The following is an 8243-nucleotide window of genomic DNA, read 5'->3' on the forward strand; positions in this document are numbered from 1 at the left end:
TGGCCTCGAGCCATTTATCAGAATTCAGGCCCACCATTGCTTCTCCATAGCTCGTAGGTTCATTGTTGTCTAGCAACATGACTTCCAAGACAGGATTACGTACCATTCTGAAGTAGTACGCATCCTTGTCATCCCACGAGGTTTGTTAGTGACTTGATCTGAAGTTTCATGATCACTATCATAAGCTTCCACTTCAATTGGTGTAGGTGCCACAGGAATAACTTCCTGTGCCCTGCCACACACTAGTTGAAGAGACGGTTCAATAACCTCATCAATTCTTCACCATCCTCCCACTCAATTCTTTCGAGAGAAACTTTTCCTCGAGAAAGGACCCGATTCTAGAAACAATCCCTTATTGCTTTCAGATCTGAGACAGGAGGTATACCCAACTGTTTTGGGTGTCCTATGAAGATGCATTTATTCGCTTTGGGTTCAGGCTTATCAGCCTGAAACTTTTTCACATAAGCGTCACAGCCCCAAACTTTTAAGAAATGACAGCTTAGGTTTCTCTAAACCATAGTTCATACGGTGTCATCTCATCGGAATTACGTGGTGCCCTATTTAAAGTGAATGTGGTTGTCTCTAATGCCTAACCCATAAACTATCATGGTAATTCGATAAGAGACATCATGGTATGCATCATATCCAATAGGGTGCAGTTATGATGTTCGGACACACCATCACACTATGGTGTTCCAGGCTGTATTAGTTATGAAACAATTTCCACATTGTCTTAATTCTATGCCAAACTCGTAATTCAGATATTCATCTCTATGATCATATCATAGATATTCTTGTCACGACGATCTTTCAACTTCACCCTGAAATTACTTGAACCTTTCAATAATTCAGACTCGTGATTCATCAAGTAAATATACTCAACATCTACTCAAATTATCTGTGAAGTAAGAACATAATGATATCCACTACACGCCTCAGCACTCATTGGACTGCATGATGGGGTTATGTACCTAGGGTAGGGTCATGGACCTGTTCCAAGTAACTTACCCTAGGACATCCCTAGAAGAGGTCGCCTTCCAGTCGACCAACGAGGATTCACTCGACTGGCCTGAAGGACTCGACCACGAAGACTCACTCGACCACCAGGAGGTCAAGAGGCACTCTGCACCGCAACGGCCTGTAATTAAGTAGACTTTATGATAGTAAAGGCACTTTATGTGGGGCGTTACCAGTAACGCCCCAGACTTAACTCACCTTAAACCCTCTCCTACGTGGGCTGGCTGGGGTCCTGGCGCACTCTATATAAGCCACCCCCCTCCACAGGCAGAAGGGTTCGGCACCTTGTAATCCATACATTCATAATCCACTCGACCGCCTCCGGGCTCCGAGACGTAGGGCTGTTACTTCTTCCGAGAAGGGCCTGAACTCGTACATCCTTTGTGCTTACAACCTCTCCATAGCTAGGACCTTGCCTCTCCATACCTACCCCCCCACTCTACTGTCAGGCTTAGAACCACGACAGTTGGCGCCCACCGTGGGGCAGGTGTTTTAGCGATTTTGTGGAGAAGTTGCGATTCTTCCGAGTACTTTCATCATGGTGTCTGCTGGAATTTTGGTCGAGGGTCAAGAGATCCGTCTCGGCGCTCTCGCCTTCATCGCCGACGACTCCGCATGGCTCCAGGAGGCTCCACTCGACGTAGATGCGCTCCCCGTCCGCGGTGCGACACATTTTCGCGCATGTGTCCGCGGCGTTCTGCTGCGGCAACCATCGACCCAGTATCGGTCGGCTCCTCCATCTTCCACCCTCCCGGTCTCCCGCCAGCGCAAGCGCTCAGGCCGGTCGAGGCTTCAGCGATGGGTGAGTCACGCGGTGGCTCGCCAGTCGGCCACTACACAAGTTGCGGCAATCGAGCCCAACGAATCTCTCTACGGCTTGTTCGATCAGTCGACTGGCTCCGGAGAGACTGCATCCGAGTGCGAAAGCAGTGATCCAGCGGCAGAAATCTTGATGGTCGACGGGCCCCACAGTCCTCCTGGCTTCGCCCGTGGTGGTGGAGCAGGCGACGGCGGCGACCCTGCACGAGGCTACGAAGAGTACCAGCCCGAGCCACTCGACTCTCTGCAAAGAGAAGAGCTTCGCCGCAGGAACGAGGATCCCCTGCGTATTCCCATCGCAGGAGAAACCCCCGAGGCTCGTGCCTTGGAGGAGGCGCGTCTGGCCAATTTGGCCGAGCGCACTCGACTGGAGAACCTTCAGCGAGCACTCGACGAGCGCGCGCGGCAACGAGTTCCCGACACCAGTCGACGTCAACTCTTCCCGCCGACTCAGGTATATCGAACCCCAATTCAGAATTTAGCAGCTGCGACCCGTATAGCAGAGTCCATTCAGCCTTCGCAGTCAGAGGCTGGCAGAGGTTTGCTGCAGATCAGGGATCTGCTCCGAGCAGCAGGAGATCAGAATTCAGCCGTGTCTCAGTCGCGCAACAGAATTCACAGTCGATCCGTCACTGTGAATATGGTTCAGTCGGCTCACAGCCCCAGATCGCCTCCGCGGCGCGAAGGGCGTGAGAATCGGCAAGATCAATATGGCGACAGACTCGACCGAGATGATAGGCGTCGAGTGCCCTATTCCCCTCCGAGGGGTGGGTCTTACGCTCCTCGGCAGCCAGATGATAGGCGTCAGTACAGTACAGGGCGTAGGGTTCCAGTTGACCTCAGAGAGCCAGGCTTCGACGCGCGATCCATTATCGTGCAAGGGTTGGTCGACCGGAACAGAGCCCATCGAGGTGCACTCGACAGAGATGTACCCACGAGCAGTCGAGTACATGTTTCTGGTCCTGAATGTTTCAGCAGAGCTATCAGAGCCGCAGTTATCCCCCCCAATTTCAGGTTGGCAACAGGGGTCAGCAAGTTCACTGGTGAGTCTAAGCCTAAAACTTGGCTTGAAGACTACCGAGTGGCAGTTCAGATCGGTGGTGGGAACGACGAGGTGGCCATGAAGCATTTGCCCCTCATGTTGGAAGGTTCTGCCAGGGCATGGTTGACTCAATTGCCTCCTAGCAGCATTTACACTTGGGAAGATCTGTCCCGAGTGTTCGTCAGAACGTTCGAAGGGACTTGCAAGCGACCGGCGGGATTGACAGAGTTGCAAGTCTGCGTGCAGAAAACCAATGAGACTCTCAGAGAGTATATTCAGAGGTGGATCACTTTGCACCACACTGTGGAAAATGTCTCTGACCATCAGGCAGTATGCGCCTTCAAAGATGGTGTCAAGAACAGAGAACTGAGTTTGAAATTTGGTCGAACTGGTGACATGACCTTGAGTCGGATGATGGAGATTGCTACCAAGTACGCCAACGGCGAAGAAGAAGACCGACTCCGAAGCGGCAAGCACAAGCCGAGTCAGTCGGAAAAAGGAAACACCAGTCGGAAACAGAAGCGGAAGGCTGAACCGGCGGCTCCTGGAGAGGCTCTGGCCGTGACTCAAGGAAAGTTTAAGGGGAAATCAAAAGGATCCTGGAACCCCAAGAAGGTAAAGGATAAAGAAGGGAACGACGTGATGGATATGCCGTGTCATATTCACACGAAGAAAGATGAAGAGGGGAATATCATTTACCCAAAGCACACCACTCGCCAATGTCGACTCCTGATCCAGCAGTTTCAGGGAAAACAGTCTAAGGACAAGGAGAAGGAGCCGGACAAGGCCGAAGACAAAGAGGACAGTGAGGGAGGATATCCGCATATCAACTCCACTCTGATGATCTTCGCAGATGTGGAAAGCAGAAGTCGACTGAAAGTGATTAACCGAGAGGTTAACATGGTTGCCCCAGCAAAGGCAAATTATCTGAAGTGGTCTCAAACACCCATCACATTCGACCAATCTGATCACCCGACTCATATTGCCACCCCTGGGAGGCAAGCTTTGGTGGTCGATCCAGTTGTCGAAGGCACTCGACTGACAAAGGTGCTGATGGACGGTGGAAGTGGGCTGAATCTGTTATATGCAGACACGTTGAAAGGTATGGGCATTCCGATGTCCCGACTGAGCACTAGTAACATGAGCTTCCATGGAGTTATACCAGGGAAGAAGGCCGAGTCGCTCGGCCAGATAGCTTTGGACGTAGTGTTTGGCGATTCAAAGCATTTTCGCAAAGAAAAGTTGACGTTTGAGGTCGTGGATTTTCAAAGTGCATATCATGCCATTTTGGGGAGACCAGCCTATGCACGGTTCATGGCTCGACCATGTTACGTGTACCTCAAATTGAAGATGCCCGGTCCCAAAGGTGTGATCACTGTCACCGGTGATAGGAAAAAGGCAGAGGAGTGCTTTCAGAAGGGCTCCAAAATTGCCGATTCCCAAGTGACAGCGGTCGAGTTCGAAGAATACAAGCAAAACGCAGATCCGAGTGACTTGCTGCGATCCAAGAAGCCCGCCACAGAATCTGCATTCCAGTCGTCCGGTGGGACGAAGCCTGTTCACATTCACCCGACCGACCCCGAAGCAGCTCCGACACGCATCTCCACAACACTCGACCCAAAATAGGAAGAAGCGCTCATCCAGTTCCTCCGTGAGAACTGGGACATTTTTGCATGGAAGCCCGCTGACATGCCAGGTGTTCCCAGGGGACTGGCTGAGCATCGCCTAAGAGTCGACTCGTCTGCAAAGCCAGTCAAAGAACATCTTCGGCGGTCCGCCGTCCAGAAGAGAAAGGCCATCGGTGAAGAAGTGGCTCGACTGTTGGCGGCAGGATTTATCCGAGAGATATTCCACTCCGAGTGGCTCGCTAATGTCGTCATGGTTCCTAAGAAGGACAAGTCGCTCCGAATGTGCATTGATTTCAAGCACATCAACCGGGCCTGCCCGAAAGATCACTTTCCTCTCCCTCGCATAGATCAAATTGTTGACTCGACCGCGGGATGCGAGAGGTTGTCTTTTTTAGATGCTTACTCTGGGTACCACCAGATCCGTCTGTATGGGCCCGATGAAGTAAAAACAGTTTTCATCACTCCATTCGGGTGCTTCTGCTATATCACCATGCCATTCGGCCTCAAGAATGCCGGAGCCACATTTATGCGAATGATCCAGAAGTGTCTACTCACTCAAATCAGTCGGAATGTGGAAGCTTATATGGATGATATTGTTGTCAAGTCATGAAAAGGTTCCGACCTGCTCGCTAACCTCGCCGAAACATTTGCCAACCTCAGAAGGTATGATATCAAGCTCAATCCATCAAAGTGCACATTTGGAGTTCCTGGTGGCAAGTTACTCGGTTTTCTCGTTTCCGAACGGGGAATCGACGCCAACCCAGAAAAGATTGGCACTATTCTCCGAATGAAACGCCCTGTGTGAGTGCACGATATCCAGAAGCTTACTGGATGCTTGGCCGCATTAAGTCGATTCATCTCACGACTCGGTGAAAAGGCATTGCCTCTTTACCGACTGATGAAGAAGGCTGACAAGTTCGAGTGGACTCCAGAAGCTGATGCAGCGTTTGCCGAGCTAAAAGCTCTGCTCTCCACCCAGCCGGTGCTTGCTGCTCCAATCAGCAAAGAGCCTCTGTTGCTCTACATCGCAGCCACAGGACAAGTCGTCAGTACTGTGCTAACGGTCGAGCGGGAAGAAGAAGGAAAAGCTCTCAAAGTTCAACGCCCAGTGTATTATTTGTCTGAAGTCTTGACTCCATCCAAGCAGAGATATCCTCATTATCAGAAGCTTGTGTATGGAATATACATGACCACAAAGAAGGTTGCTCATTATTTCTCTGACCATTCAATCACAGTCGTCAGCGACGCTCCACTATCAGAGATTTTGCACAACAGAGACGCAACTGGTCGAGTGGCCAAATGGGCGATTGAACTTCTTCCCCTTGATATCAAGTTTGAGGCAAAGAAAGCCATTAAGTCCCAGGCGATAGCAGATTTCCTCGCCGAGTGGATTGAACAACAGCAGTCGACTGAAGTTCACTCGGAGCATTGGACCATGTTTTTCGATGGCTCTAAGATGTTGAATGGTTCCGGTGCTGGGGTCGTCCTGGTTTCCCCCAGAGGAGATAAGCTTAGATATGTGCTCCAGATTCACTTTGACTCCTCCAACAATGAGGCAGAATATGAGGCCCTCCTATATGGGTTGCGCATGGCCATTTCACTCGGCGTCCGTCGCCTAATGGTCTATGGCGACTCGGATCTAGTGGTCAATCAGGTGATGAAAGAGTGGGACGTGAGAAGCCCAGCCATGACTGGATACTGAAGTGCAGTGAGGAAGCTGGAGAAGAAGTTCGAGGGGTTGGAGCTCCATCATATACCCCGACTGAAAAATCAAGCAGCTGATGATCTAGCAAAGATAGGTTCCAAGAGAGAAGCCATTCCGAGTGGTGTGTTCTTGGAGCATATACATACTCCGTCAGTCAAAGAAGATCCTTTCACCGAAGAAACTCCGCAGCCCAAGAGTGCCACAGATCCGACTGAAGTCGAAGTCCCAGCGGTGGTCGACTTGATCATGGAGGTTTTGGTGGTCATTCCCGACTGGACGATTCCGTATGTCGCATATATCTTGAGGAAAGAGCTTCCGGAGGACGAGGAAGAGGCTCGACAGATCGTCCGTCGATCTAAAGCCTTTACCGTAATCAAAGGACAATTATACAGAGAAAGCGCGACTGGAGTTGGTCAGAAGTGCATAACACCAGAAGAAGGTCGACTCATCCTCAATGATATTCACTCGGGGACCTGCGGTCATCATGCGTCCTCTCGGACCATCGTGGCCAAAGCATACCGAGCCGGATTTTACTGGCCCAAGGCGAATGAGATGGCAAAGGAGATAGTGGATAAGTGCGAGGGATGTCAGTTCTACTCGAATATGTCGCACAAGCCTGAGTCAGCTTTGAAGACCATCCCACTCGTCTGGCCTTTTGCAGTTTGGGGGCTGGACATGATCGGTCCTTTGAGAACAGGACGAAAAGGCTTCACGCATGTACTGGTGGCAGTCGACAAGTTCACCAAGTGGATCGAGGCTAAACCAACCAAGAGCCTTGACAACGGTACTGCTGTTAGCTTCATCAGGGAACTAATATTCAGATATGGAGTCCCGCACAGCATCATAACGGATAATGGGTCGAACTTTGACTCAGAGGAATTCAGAGCTTTCTGCAACTCCCAGGGCACACGGGTCGACTACGCATCAGTCGCCCATCCGCAGTCGAATGGACAAGCAGAGCGAGCTAATGGACTGATTCTCAAGGGACTGAAGCCGCGACTGATGCGTGATCTCAAACACGCGGCTGGAGCTTGGGTTGACGAACTTCCATCTGTACTCTGGGGACTGCGGACCACGCCCAACCGGTCGACCGGAAGAACTCCATTCTTCTTGGTCTATGGAGCCGAAGCAGTCTTGCCGAGTGATCTTCTCCACAATGCTCCTCGAGTCGAAATCTACAACGAAGCAGAAGCTGAACAAGCGCGGCAGGACGCAGTCGACCTTTTAGAGGAAGAAAGGGAGATGGCTCTGATCCGGTCGACCATCTACCAACAAGATCTGCGCCGTTTCCACGCCCGAAATGTGAGAGGTCGAGCCTTCCAGGAAGGGGATTTGGTTCTCCGAGTGGATCAGCACAAACCACACAAGCTTGCTCCTTCTTGGGAAGGTCCCTTCATCGTCACCAAGGTTCTCCACAACGGGGCGTACCGTCTTTACAACGTCGAGCATAATATCGACGAGCCCCGAGCTTGGAACGCGGAGCTACTCCGCCCATTTTACACTTAAGTTTTATCACTCGGATGAGTTGCAATAAAGTACTTCTGTAGTTCATGGGTTTGGAAATAATAGTGTCATCACTTTTTATTTTTGTCCACATAAAAACTCCCCCTCAGTGGGTGACTTAGCCGCGAATCCGTTTCGCCTAAGTTTGTAAAAATCCTACCGAGTGGTGAGCCAGACTCTCACTCGGAGGCTTAGCTGCGAATCTGTTTCGCCTAAGTTTATCAAAATCCTACCGAGTGGTAAGCCAGCCTTCCACTCGGAGGCTTAGCTGCAGTCCAAGGACTCGCCTAAGTTTATCAAAATCCTACCAAGTGGTAAGCCAGCCTTCCACTCGGGGGCTTAGCTGCAGTCCAAGTACTCGCCTAAGTTGTGAAAATCCTACCGAGTGAAGAGCAACCCTCTCACTCGGGGGCTTAGCTGCAGTCCAAGCACTCGCCTAAGTTGTGAAAATCCTACCGAGTGGTAAGCCAGCCTTCCACTCGGAAGCTTAGCTGCAGCCTGCGCTCGCCTAAGTTACAAAAATCCTACC

This window comes from Triticum dicoccoides, chromosome 4A (genome assembly GCF_002162155.2).
Source record: "Triticum dicoccoides isolate Atlit2015 ecotype Zavitan chromosome 4A, WEW_v2.0, whole genome shotgun sequence".
NCBI classification, from domain to species: domain Eukaryota; kingdom Viridiplantae; phylum Streptophyta; class Magnoliopsida; order Poales; family Poaceae; genus Triticum; species Triticum dicoccoides.